Source organism: Carlito syrichta, unplaced genomic scaffold (genome assembly GCF_000164805.1).
Source record: "Carlito syrichta isolate Samal-C Ts95f unplaced genomic scaffold, Tarsius_syrichta-2.0.1 Scaffold303314, whole genome shotgun sequence".
Lineage (NCBI taxonomy): Eukaryota > Metazoa > Chordata > Mammalia > Primates > Tarsiidae > Carlito > Carlito syrichta.
This window is the reverse complement of record NW_007247410.1, coordinates 79535-94002: the sequence shown is the minus strand read 5'-3', so window position 1 is coordinate 94002 and position 14468 is coordinate 79535.

Here is a 14468-nt window from a genome sequence, read left to right as displayed (position 1 = left end):
AGTTGGTTGAGGAATGAGGTTTTGCTCTGGAATCTCAATTCTGTTCCATGATCTATATACCTGATCTGTACCAATACAAAGCTGTTTTGATGATTGTAGCTTATAGTAAAGTTTGAAAGTCTGGTATTGTGATACCACTGCTTTGTTTTTTTTGCTGAGGATTGTTCTGGCTATTCTTGGACGTTTGTGTTTCCATATGAATTCCTGTGTTGTTTTTTCTAGGTCTGAGAAGAATGTTGTTGGTAATTTAATGGGTATTGCATTGAATGTGTAGATTGCCTTAGGTAAGATGGACATCTTCACAATGTTGATTCTTCCGATCCATGAGCATGGGATATTTTTCCACTTGTTCGTGTCAGCTTTGATTTCTTTGAGCAGTGTTTTGTAATTTTCATTATAAAGGTCTTTCACGTCTCTGGTTAGGAAGATGCCAAGGTATTTCATTTTTTTTGTGGCTATTGTGAATGGAATTGTGTTTTTTATTTGGGTTTCTGTTTGTTTATTATTGGTGTAGAGAAATGCGATTGTCTTTTGTACATTTATTTTGTATCCTGAGACTTTGCCAAAGGCCTTTATCAATGTAAGGAGGCCTTTGACAGATTCTCTTGGGTTTTCGAGGTACACCATCATATCATCTGCATAGAGAGATAACTTGACTGCCTCTTTTCCTATTTTTAACTTTTATTTATGTGAATTTTTCACTCAGATATTGTGTTTTTCATAATTAAATTTTCCATGGGTGCTGGGCATGGTGGCTCACACCTGTAATCCCAGCACTTTGAGAAGCCAAAGTGAAAGGATCCCTTGAACCCAAGAGGTTGAGACCAGCTTGGGCAACATAGTGAGACCTCATTTCTACAGCAAATCAAAAAATTAGCCAGATGTGGTGGTGCATACCTGTAATCCCAGCTACTTGGGACTATGAACTAGAAGGATCACTTGAACCCAGGAGTTCAAGGTTGCAGTGAGCTGTGACTGGGCTACTGCACTCCAGCCTGGGTGACAGAGTGAGACCCTGACTCAAAAAAAAAAGGTTCATTGGATATGTTTTTTAATATCTCCCATTTCTCATCTAATTATGTGCATATTTCCTCTATATACTTGAGCATATTTTTAAAATGCACAAAATCTGCTTTAAGGTTCTTGTCTGCTAATCATTTGCCATCCCTAGGTCTGTTTCTATTGATTGATTTTTCTCTCTTCTGTTTAGAGTTCTGTTTTTCTACTGCTCTGCATATGTGGTAACTTTTTCTATTAGAAACTAGATAGTTTGAACATTGTATTGTTTTATTTCTTTGTAATGTAGAAGTGAAAGGGGGATATGAGAGCTGAGCTTTTTTCTAGCACATAGTTAAACTACATTGGATCACATTGACATTTTCCAGTCTTGCCCTTTTGGCAGGTCTGGAGTAACTTTTAATGTAGGGTTAATTTAGGTGCCCTGCTCAGGTGACACCCTTCTGAGACCTCTATCTAAGCTCTGTGGATTACGAGTTTTTCCACTCTAGCTGGTGAGATGACAAACTACTTTTTCCAGCCCAGCTTGAGCTCTGAGAATTACCTCAGAAGGCTCTTCCTGGAGCCTTGTGGGATTTCAACTCAGGCCTGTGTAAATCAGTACTCAGCCAGGTTATCAGGACTCTTCTTCTGGGGGCGCTCTCCTTTCTGGTGCTCTGCCTCATGAATTCTAGCTGTTTCTGCCTCTCTGACTTCCATGAGACTCTAAGACCACTGAGCTTTGCTTGGCTTCGCCTTCCCTACAGCTTTAGGGAGGAATCTAGGCAACGACTTGGAGACAATGTAAAGATCACTTCATTTATTTTCATTCTTTCAAGGGCTATGGTCTTGCTTTGACTGTTGTCCAATGACAGAAAATACTTATATTTGTGTTTTTCCTTTTTTCTTTTTCAAACTAGAAGGGCAATTCTCTTGGTTGTTAATTCCTCAAGGGCAGAAACAAAAGTCCTAGTAAAACTTTTGATTGCCAGACAGTGGGCTAATTAAAAGCCTTTTCCAACATAACCTGTGTGTAGATCATGTAAACTCTGGTCCACTATATACAGTAGGAGCATAAATTCTGCCCACGTGTTGTAGATTGGATTATCTCAAAGTAAGCCTGGAGGCAAGGATTGAAGTATGGAGGAGTTCATTTGGGAGGTGATCTTAGGAAACAGGGATGGAAGAGTGAGGAAGTGAGAGAAGGAAGGAAAAGAAGGCTCCAGGGGGTATGTGGATCACTCGCCAGATACACACCAGGGCCCCATCCTGTCAGGAACTCTGGGAGCTTGGATAGACCATACCTTGGAATTCTGATACTGAAGAGGAAGTAAGTCAGGTATACGTCCATGGACATCTATCTCATCTGGCATTTGAGTTGCCCCTATGGCTGTTCATTCTGCACCTGGCTTGTCCTGCATGCCAGTTATAAATATTCCCTGTGTTTAGAGAAAAGCTCTCGGGCAGAGATTCACAGGGGTAAGCAACCTTCAGAGTGTAGATGTGAAAGTCAAGGGGTATCAGTGGGGGTAGCAGCAGTGTTACTACATCAGACATGAGATGCAAGTTAAACTCATTCTAAAGAAGTGCTTTGTACTCTGAGTTCCACCAGCAGATTCCATTGACTTGATTGAAGATATGCAGGCATAAGTCAGTCTTCTCTACCTTTCATAAAAATTAGATGACAGTCTTCAAGTTTTCATTTCTTAAAAATACAGGGGACACCTAAGCTGTCTGGAACTTAGTCATGATTAATTCTGTCTATTTGATATTTCCATGTATCTGAAAGTTTGACTGTCTAGCAATGATATTTTGGAACAATTTTTTTTGAGTTGGAGTCTCACTCCATGGCCCAGGCTGGAGCGCGGTGGCATGCTCATGGCCACCCCAGTGTCTACCTGCTGGGCTCAGGTCTTCCAAGTAGCTGGAACTGCAGGCATGTGCTACCACGCCCAGCTAATTTTTGATTTATTGTAGAGACAAGGTCTCCCCAAGTTGCCCGGGTTGGTCTTGGACCTGCGAGTTCAGGCAATTCACTCACCTCAGCCTCCCAAAGTGCTGGGATTACAGGCTGAGTCAATGAACCCAGCCAGAACAATTATTTTTAATGAAAGTATATATGTACTTTGTATTGCCTTCTTTAATAGGGGATGTGAAATAGATTTTAGATTTTTTTGAAGACCCAGATAATTTTATTTAATATGGTATGCTTAGACTACAGACATAGTTGCATTTTTAGATATGGAGAGAAAGGAATTTAGGATGGTTGGGAACCCTGGTAGTGGCTTTCCTGACAAAACCTGTCATGTCAACTCACTTTTATGCATTTGTATTTTCTTCTCATAACAGAAGGGGTGGTCTAGCATAATAAAGACTGGACAAGGAAGCAATAATGAGTTATGAAAACTAGAGGTCACAGACCACCACAGCCTTCCCTGAAGTGGTTTCATTGTTCCACCACTCTCAAATCATCTCCTTGGCAGAAGCTGCCTTTGCCCCTTGACTTGTTGGCACTGTTCAAAACAAATGTATTATTTTTATACTACAAACAGAGTTGGTCCCAGAAATCTCAGCATTCACTTAAATCCTTTTTCTCCTCCCAGATGTTATTAACAGAATGAAAGAAGATTACGCTTCATCATATTAAGAATTTGTGATAGAAGGCCAGGCATGGTGGCTCATGCCTGTAATTCTGGCATTTTGGGAGGCTGAGGTGGGAGGACTGCTTGAGTCCAGGAGTTTGAGACCAGCCTGGACAACATAGCGAGACCTCGTCTCTATATTAAAAAAAAAAAATCCAAGCTTGGTGGGGAAAGTCTGTAGTCCCAGCTACTTGGGAGGCTGAGGTGGAAGGATCACGAGGATCACTTGAACCCAGGAGGTCAAGGCTGAGGTGAATTGTGATCCTGCCACTGCACTCCAGTCTAGGCAATAGAGTGAGACTCTGACCAAAAAAAAAAAGGAAAGAAAAGAAAAAGAATTTGTGCTAAAAATGTGGGGGGAAGGATTATATTTTCTTAATACTCATTGAGGTCAATGTCATATTACATTGTCCTGGACATCACTCAGTCACACACGTTTCTGCATGTTTTTTTAAAGTTTTTGTTAGAAATAGAATACCAGACACTATTTTAAAAAAGTATTATTACTTTACTAATTATACAAATATTTGAAAACCTTACAAAGTTCTTGATAAACTGTTCAATTTTCTTATGAACACTCTTCAGAATCAGCAACACTGTACAACCTGAGAAGTATCTGTCTCTATGGGCTTAATTAGTGAAATAACACCGTAGCTCAGAAATATGCAAGAGAAAGTCCAAAGTCATGGTCTCTTTTCTTGATGGAATCATCATGATTGCCTGAAATTGCCTTCCACTGTAAGAATAAAAATGCATATAATTATTCAGAAAAAATTATATGACTATTCTTATATTGGTTTACACTTGATTTCCAAATATTGAATTTTATAAGGATTTGCAACATTAGTCCTTGCAAAAATAAGACCATTTTTCCTTAAACTACTTTAGCCCAAGGACATTCAGTTCTTTGAATTCTTCAGTTTGGAAGTTGGCAGCTGTCACTGCAATATAGATCATCTAGGAGACAGTACTTAGAAACGAATTATCTGAAAAACTCAAAATGTATGCTGAAATGTTGTGATATGTGTTAAGTTTTTTTCTTTAGAAGAATCTAGCTTTTCCAATGCCATGTCTCAGTTTGAAATGCCAAAGCTACGTGCATTTCTTTAAAAAAAATGTGTGTATAGCTCAGTTGCCTACTTTGCTCAAATAAAACCTCATACTTTTTCTGTAACCACTGGATCCGAGATGGGGCATGCTGGATCTTTTCACTAAGAAGCATTTATCAGAATGTTGTCTAACTGCCTCATGGTTGGCTAGTGTGATATGTAGCACAGCTGCCTAGGATTGGCTCACTCAGGACCCGCAAAATATTTCAACAGCTGCTTTTCTGAAGTACTCTACTGGTGGCACATAGGTAGATTATAAACCTTGCTAGATTGAATTCCAGAAATGTAGAGATTGTGTTTCTTTTGCTTTTTGTATCCTCAGTGTTTACTATGGTGGTCAGAATTCCATAAATATTTGGGGGAAAAGAAAGACTTAAGTTGTGCCGATGAATTCTGATGTTGTTTTCCCTGTCATGCACAGGTGAAGTCTGACCTCATTTTCTACCTGTCTGGGCCCCCACACACTTTGATTAGGCCTCCAGTGGTCTTGTCTGAGGTTGTACTTGTCATGCTGTACTATAGCTATCTTGTTTACGAGTCTTCATTCACCACCAGACTGAGTGTTCCTTGAGAGTGGCAAACCTGCCTTATATATCCTTGTATCATCAAAGTCTAACACAGTGGTTTACATAATGTCTGGTAGACTTTTAGCAAGCCAGTCTCTCAACATTTTCAAGACATATGCAAGTGTCTGCTTCCTTTTACATATTAGCTTTTCACTAGAGGAAGATAAGTCTATATCCAAGGTAAACTTTGATTTAAAAAAAGAAAGAAGAAAGGTCAACTTTTTAAAGCTCCTACATCTTATATACAGGGGGCGCCAAAAAAAGTACACACATTTTAAATGATATTATCTATGTATTACTTTTCAAAGTTGAATTGAATTATGGTAGCTATGTGTAGAATGACGTTCACTCAACTGTGCTTCTGCCATTTTCATTGACTATCCTGCCTGTCGAGCATGGTGACACTAGCATTCATTTGATTAACACAAGCCTTTGAGTAAATGTCATACTTAAAATGTGCATGCATTTTTTGCATCCCCGTAGTAATTAATAGTTTCATTCATTCATTCAATCAGTAATTATTGAGTGCCGGGTGCTAGTCAAGTGCCAGGCACCATTTTAGGTGGTAATGAAGGCGCAATGAATAAAAGAGACCAAAATCTCGGTCTTTATGGATCTTATATTTATATATACTTATAATAAGGGAAATAATAAGTAAGATACGTAAGTAAAATATCTAGTCTATTACATGGTGAGGTTATGGTAAGGAGAAGGAATACAGCAGGGCAAGAGGATCATGTAACAGGAGAGTGGGTTGATATTTTAATAGCTTGACCTTTGCTGGCATTACCAAGGGGGTAACTTGGTAAACAGTAAAGAGCTTAAGAAAGAGATGTTGCCATCTCTGTGGACATCTGGGATAACTTTCCAGGAAGAAGCAAGAGAGTGTTAAATACAACGGTCAGTTCTTAGTTCTCATATTGCTTATCCTTCTTGGCATTTCTTCTTACAGTGGATCGCTCTGCCACATGGGGCCACCCTCCCAGGTTTCTTCTTATCCTTATGATGGCTCCCTGCTGGTTTCTCCTTCTCTTGGCTTTCAAATGTTGGAGTACTTTAGAGCTGAGGCATCATCATTCTCTTCTTCTCTCAACTCCCTATGTAACTCATCCTATCCTGTGGTTAAATATACCTGAGTTTGTATTCCCAACTCTGACTTCTCTGAAATCTAGAGCTGTATATCCAACTGCTTACTCAGCATTTCATCTACATTGTCAGATACTCATCTCAGATTTAATAGGCCAAAAATCAAACTTTTGATTCTTAGCCCACCATATCTGCTTTGCCTTGTTCTTCTTCATTTCAGTAAATAGCATCAATATTCACTTAGTTTCTCAAGCTAAAACATAGGATTCTACCATGAACTCTCTTTTATTCTCACATTCCACAGAAAACCCATTGGTAAGCCCTGTTGGATCTAACTTCAAAATATTTGCCTCGAATGAGTAAATACTTCACTTCTTTTTTTTTCTTTTTTTTTCTTTTGAGTTGGCGTTTCACTCTATCACCCAGGCTGGAGCGCAGTGGTATGCTCTACACTCACGGCCACCCCAGTGTCGACCTTCTGGCCTCAGTGATCCTTCTGCCTCAGCCTTCCAAGTAGCAGAAAATACAGGCATACACTACTGTGCCCGGCTAATTTTTTGATTTATTGTAGAGATGATGTTTTTCCAAGTTGCCCAGGCCATTCTCGAACCTGTGGGCTCAGGCAATCCTCTCACCTTGTCCTAAAGTGCTGGCATTACAGGTTTGAGCCATCGCGGCTGGCCAAGTACTTCCACTTCTACAGCTATTTCCATGTTCCAAGTCGTCACCATTTTTTAAATAGAAATATAAAAGTAAAGAACAATGTAATAGATAAGCACTATCATACATTATAATTATAAAATGCATTATAACATATAAATATGTTATTAATATAATATTTTTGGGTTACAACAATATGAGATATTATTATATAACATTATGATATATATGTCACTGACATAGCTATTATAAATATAAATATAGACATATAATTTGTCATTTATATAATATAAATATATAATATACAGGGAATGCCAAAAAAGTATACACATTTTAAGAGCTGTTATCTATGCATTACTTTTTGAAGTTGAATTGAATTATGGTAGCAATGTGTAGTATGATTGTTCAATCATGCTTCTGCCATTTTCTTTTTTTTTTTTCTGAGTTAGAGTCTCACTCAGTCGCCCAGACTGGAGTGCAGTGGCCACTCCCGGCCACTGCAGCTCGACCTGCTGGGCTCTGGCCATCCTTCCGCCTCAGCCTTCCAGTAGCTGGAACTATAGGCGCGTGCTACCACGCCCGGCTAATTTTTTGGTTTATTGTAGAGATGAGGTCTCACCTGCCCAGGCGGGTCTCGAATCCGTGGGCTCAGGCAACCCACTCACCTCAGCCTCCCAAAGCGCTGGGATTACAGGCTGAGTCACCGAGTCTGGCACTTCTGCCATTTTCATTGACTGTTCTGCCTGTTGCACGGTGCTGCGGGCATTCATTTGAATAACACCATCTTTTGAGTGAAAGTCATACTTAAAATTTGTATACATTTTTTGGTACCCCATATATAAACATAATATTAAATATAATTTGTCATAATATGGGATATAATATTTTGTCATTATAATATCAGTATATAATATTCCATATTATAATTATATAACTGCACATATTTGTGTATAATAATAAATAAAGAAACTGTCTCCTAATTTTTTTCTGCCTTTTCATTCTCTATACAACTTCTAGAACAGTCTTTTAGAAATAAAAATATGATCATGTCATGCTCAAAAGCTTCCCCTGACTTTCCATCCTTTCAGAAGCAAACCCAGCCTCCTTGTTATGTCCCACAAGGCCCTACATGATCTAGCCCTGTTGCTCTTTTTTTCTGCCCCATCTTGTGACATAACCTTCCCTGTCTCTTTTCCACACCCTTAGTAAGGAGGCTTCGGCCTCAGAACATTTTCTGCAGGTGTTCTCTTGGCTTTGGGTGGCCTCAGTGCTCCTCCTCTTCATTCACATCTCTGCCCAAATGTCACACTTCGCGGGGGCCATCTCTGACCACTGTATCGAAAATAGAATCCTCTCCCAGTCTATATTATTTTTTCCGACTTTGTATTTCTCAATAGCCTTCTTCACTACCTTAAAGTGTAATATAGATTTTACTCTTTGTTTATTTTATGTTACCCATTCAGGGAAAGTCCTTTTTTTTAAATTATAAAGATGTGGGGTACAATTCAGGGTTAGATATACAAACATTGATTATGCAGGTACCCTCATTGATGAGGTATGCCCCTTCTTCCCCTAGCAATTTTCCTCAACTGCCAATCCCATTCTCTCTCCCCTGACAGTTCCCCACAACTGCCAATCCCTTTCTTATAGTATTATAATTATTCAAGATTCGCTTATAGTATTATAAATGTTCAAATACATATGGTACTCTGTTCTTTGTTTCTGTGATAGATCACTGAGTATGATCGACTCTAAATCCATCCAAGTTGCTGCAAACTTCATATGTTTGTCCTTCTTTATGGCTACATGATTTCCATTGTGTATATGTACCACATCTTTTTTATTCAGTCCAGCTTCAATGGGCAACATGGTTGGTTCCATGTTTTTGCTATTGTGAATAGAGCAGCAACAAACATACATGTGCAGGTATCTTTTTTGTAGAATGATTTGAGTTCCTCTGGGTATATTCCCAATAGGGGAATTCAGAGCACAGTCCTTTTAAAATTTAATTTTTGAGTTGAAGTCTTACTCTGTCACCCAGGCAGGAGAGCAGTGGCATGCTCATGGCCACCAAAGCCTTGACCTGCTGGACTCAGGCAACCCTTCTGCTTCAGCCTCCCAAGTAGCTAGAACCACAGGTGTGCACCACCATGCCCAGCTAATTGTTTGTTTTACTGTAGAGACGAGGTCTTACTATTTGCCCAGGCTGGTCTCAAACCCCTGGGCTCAGGCAGCCGTCTCACCTCTGCCTCCCAAAGTGCTGGGATTACAGGTGTGAGCAACCACTCTCAGCTATACTTTTTTCTTGTCTCGCACTCAGGAGGAATGGGGGACATGGACGACCAGAGGGTGAGAAAATAGGATTTATTAAGATGACAGAAAAGCTCCCAAATGGGAGGGGATCTGAAGAGGGTTGCCCCTATACTTTAATTTTTCATGATTATATTCACAGTGCTTTTTAGAATGGTACCTGACACATAGCAAGAGCTTGATATATATTTGCAGAATGAATGAGTCAAGATCTCTCTATTGATTGAAAAAAATCATATCTTAAATGGGAAATTATTTTTCTCACTCATTAGATTGTGAGTCTCTGGAGGGAAGTGGCCATAACATTCATCTTGGATTTTCCAGTGCTCAGAAAAGGTTTGGGCACAAAGGGTACTTCATAAAAGTCCGTTTCATGAATTAATGATTACTTGGTCTCATTATTCCCCAAAGAAACAGTTTAGGGAATCTCTGGTATTTCCCCAACGTATTAGGCTAGCAGAGATACTAGGCATCATGATGATCAACTATCTTGCCTTGGGTCCAATGGAGCCTATTTCTGGTTTAGAAAATAATTGAATGATTCTTAGGAACCATTTAATTTTAGACAATGATTTTTACAGCTAAAAAAGCATGTAGGCCAGACACAGTGGTTCATGCCTGTAATCCCAGTGCTTTAGGAGGCAGAGACGAGGGGATTGTCTGAGTCCAGGTGCTTAAGACCAGCCTGGGCAACTTGGCGAGACCTCCCTAAAATGAATCAAAAAATTAGCTGGGCAGAGTGGCATGTGCCGGTAGTTCCAGCTACTCGGGAGGCTGAGGGAGAAGGATTCCCTGAGCCTAGCAGGTCAAGGCTGCGGTGGCCGTGACCTCTAGCCTGGGCAACAGAGTGAGACTCCGACTCAAAAAAAAAAAAAGTGAAGAGTTTAAGACAACATTAGAGCATCTTAGATTTTTCAGATTTTGACATCAGCCTCTAGTTCAATGCCTTATTTTATGCATGTTGATGTTCCAAGGCTCTGTGTTTCCAGATGGTGACAAACTCAGAGCTAGAGTTAGAATGCCTAACTGTGGCCCAGCTGAGCTGTTTTCCCACCGCACCGTTCTCCCATCCATTATTCAGTTTCCTTGATCTTGGTCATCACCTCTCCGGTGGTAACCTTGGAAGGCTGTATGGATCTAACCTCTCCATTCTATTCAGTTTTCACATATTAGATTTTATTTTTCATATATCTGTAAGCCTCAGTGGTCCAATTTGATAAGCCACACTTTTGTCATAGGAATATGAACAATGCACACATGTTAGATTAGATTTTCAGGCTAATTCTAAATTGCATCTGGACCCTAGATACCGCCAACATTATTAAAGATTATCCTCAATTTGAATTATTTCTGGTAGTGCCTTAGGTAGATTTATGCAGTCGTATGTAATTATTGATTGATTGATTGATTGTGGAGATGAGGTCTTGCCAAGTTTCCCAAACCCCTGGACTCAGGTAATCTTCTCACCTCCACCTCCCATAGTAGGCATGAGCCACTGCACCCTGCTGTGTTGAATATTCTTAGGGTCACCATACAGAAAAGAGCTAGAGTGTATTTAGAACACATGTAGAGTTTATATGGTTCATTTAAGAAAATAATTTATGGATTTGCTTATTTTACATGCTAGAACATAATATGTGTTTAAAAATTTTTAAATGACTTATTCAGTACATTTCTACAGATATAAGAACACATAGACATTCTAAAAAGAAGTTAAGTGAATATGAAAACAGACATTTTCATTGTACATAGTCCACTTTTGGCAAAACAAAACAAAAACCAAAAACTTTGTGAATTTGATACTTAGAAAACTGAAAACTAGAATCACTTTCAATAGTATTTTCATGTTTCTAATTAATGATGACAAGCAGAGATAACACTAAAAATGTTTTTGTTGATTGATTATAAAGATAAAATGCTGTATTTATTGGTCTCTGGTCCTGGAAAATGGTTTTAGTTATCTTAAGCCTTCTTTGATTATCCTCTTTCTCACCCAGCTGGGTAAACATTGCTCCTTTGTGCTTTTGTAACACCTGGAGCATATCATGCTATTTTTTTTTTCACTGAATTGAAATGACATATTTATATTCTGGTTTTTCCCGAATGCAACTTAAGATCCCTGAAGGCAGAGATCTGATTCTCCAATCCTGTTAACAATGCCAACATTCTCCGGAACAGGTTCTAACGTGCTTTCTATCTACTAGTTTTCAGAATCCTGATGGTTCAGCTTTAAACTTCTCTTTCATTGGACTTGACTGACTCTGAGAAGCATCATCAACAAACCAAGAGGCTTGCTCTGCCTAAAGCTGCTGTTAGGTGGGAGTTGGGTGTGCTCCTGCTTAGAGATGATGCCAGGCTTTCCCCTTCCTCATTCCCAATGTTCTTGAGGAAGGCACACTTGCCTCGTTTTGTACAGCCTTGTGATGAAAACTCTGGAGCCAGGCTGCCTGGGTTTAAATCTCTGTTGTGCTATTTACTAGCTCTGCTGCTTTTAGCTGTGTGAACTTGGGCAAGTTTCTTCCCTTCTGTCTGCCTCAGCTTCTTCATTTGTAAAGCAGGGATAATAACAGAACCCAGCTCATCACGTTGCTACAAGACTGAAATTAAATGAATTAATAATATAAAGTGGTTAGAACAGTGCCTGGCATAGAGCAAGCTCTACAAGTGTTCATTGGAGTTATTATTGTCATTACTATTCAGTAACACTAGTTCTCTAGCAGTGATGGGAGAGAGAAATTACAGAATCTCTATGGGAATGACGTGGTAGTTTCTAAAAGACTGCTTCCCCAAAGCCCTTGTTCAGGGATGCTGCTCTAGGTTCAAAATCCAATGATGCTGCTGGCAATGGACAAATCAGCACCAGATCCAAAGAATGGGGAACAACTCAGTGATGATCTACTTCTAGACAGAGCAAGTGTTGCAAAATGATAATTTAATTTGTTGCTCCATAAAATTCTCTTCCTTCTTTTCTTCTTTCCTTGTTTCCTTCCTTCCTTCCTTCCTTCCTTCCTTCCTTCCTTCCTTCCTTCCTTCTTTCCTTCCTTCCCTCTCCCCTCTCTTCCTCCTCCCCCTTCTCCTTCTTATCTCCTTCTTCTTCATGGGGTCTTGCTCTGTTGCCAGGCTGAAGTGCAAAGGCATGATCATAGCTCACTACAACCTTGAACTCCTGGGCTCAAGTGATCCTCCCTCCTCCAACTCCTGAGTAGCTAGGACTATAGGTGTGCACCACCACACTTGGCTACTTTTTAAATATTTTGCAATGTTGCCCAGGCTGTTCTCAAACTCCAGGCCTCAAGTAATCCTTCTGTTCAATCTCTCAAAGTGTTGGGATTACAGGTGTGAGTCACTGCACCAGGTCCCATATAGTTCTTTAATGTAATTGTGATGGTTAGTTTTATGTGTCAAGTTTGACTAGGTTAAGTGATGCCCAGATAGCTGGTAAAACATTGTTTCTGGGTGTGTCTGTGAAGGTGTTTCTAGAAGAAATCAGCATTTGAATTGGTAGACTGAGTAAAGAAGACTGCCCTTACTAATATGGGTGGGTGTCATCCAATTAGTTGAGGGCCTGAATAGAACATAAAAACCGAGGAAGAGCAAATTTGTTTGTGTTTGAGCTGGGATATTGATCTTCTCCTGCCTTCAGACATTGGTGCTTCTGGTTCTCCAGTCTTTGGACTTGGATTGGACTTATGTCATTGGCTTCTTTGGTTCTCAAGTTTTACAACTTGGACTGAATTACACCACTGGCTTTTCTGGTTGTCCAGCTTGCAGATTGTGGAATTTTTTTGGCCTTCATAATCATATGAACCAATTTTTGTAATAAATCTCTTCATATGTATATTCGCTTGGTTCCGTTTTCCCAAAAAACCCTGACTAATATGGCAGCTATACAGGTGTTAGACATCTTTAAAATTCACGAATGAAATGATTCTAGACTCATAAAATTGCTCTGTTCAAGTAAGAAAATCTTCCTGAGATTTAAGTAAAGAACTGGAAAGAAATCTTAGAAGTGTTTTTAAAGTATGCAGATTTTGATAAAGAATAGCCTTAAAAAGCAAGATTCCATGATTTTGGTTAAAAATAGCATCTCACTGACTTTCCCTAATGCTTTTATTTCCACTTTCCAGTCTAAATGTCTGTAAAAACAGAGGAAAACATGAAAAGCCACAACAGGAAAAAAAATGAGGATTGTCTCTTTACTTTTGTTAGATTCTAAGGATTTAGCATTCATTGCAAGTCCATGAAAATAAGACTGAAAAAAGCATTGGATAGTCCTCATGGATAAAAGAGAGAAAAATCTTGTTCTTCTGAGAGTAGGTATGAAGACCTTTGTTTCTCTTATTTATTTATTTGTTTGTTTATTTATTTATTGAGTTGGAGTCTCACTCTGTCGCCCAGGCTGGAGTGCAATAGCATGCTCACGGCTGCCGCAGCTTCAACCTACTAGGCTCAGGTGATCCTTCCGCCTCAGCCTTCCAAGTAGCTGGAATTACAGGCATGCACCACCATGCCTGGCTATATTTCTCTTTTATTCCATGCCCTTGGCAGAAATAAGATCCGTACCTACTCACAAGGGGCTCGTAGTCCCCCTGCTGTATACATGCTACCTTTTAATTTATTTTTAAAAAATTGTTTTATTTGCTCCTTATCACAGCCCTATGAGGCATGCGGTGCTGTCTCTGTTCATCTAAAGCTTAACAAGGTTAAATAACATGGCACTCTGTTGTCCAGACTGGAGTACACTGGTACAGTCATGGCTCATTGCAGCCTCGACCTTCTGGGCTCAGGCAATCTTTTCACCTCAGCCTCCCGAGTAGCTGGACTGATAGGCGCAAGGCACCATGCCTGGCTCATTTAAAAATTTTTTTGTAGATACGGGGGTTGCCTAGGTTGGTTTTGAACTCCTAGGCTCAAGCAATCCTCCTGCTTTGGCAACCCAAAGTGCTGGGATTACAGGCGTGAGCCACCGTGTCCAGCACAAATTCTTATTATTCATCTCTTACCAATACATTGTTTTCCATAACCACGAGAAGCCTGATTCTGTGTAGAAACAATGATGAAAACAGCAGCAGTAATTAAAATAACGATCATCAGCATCA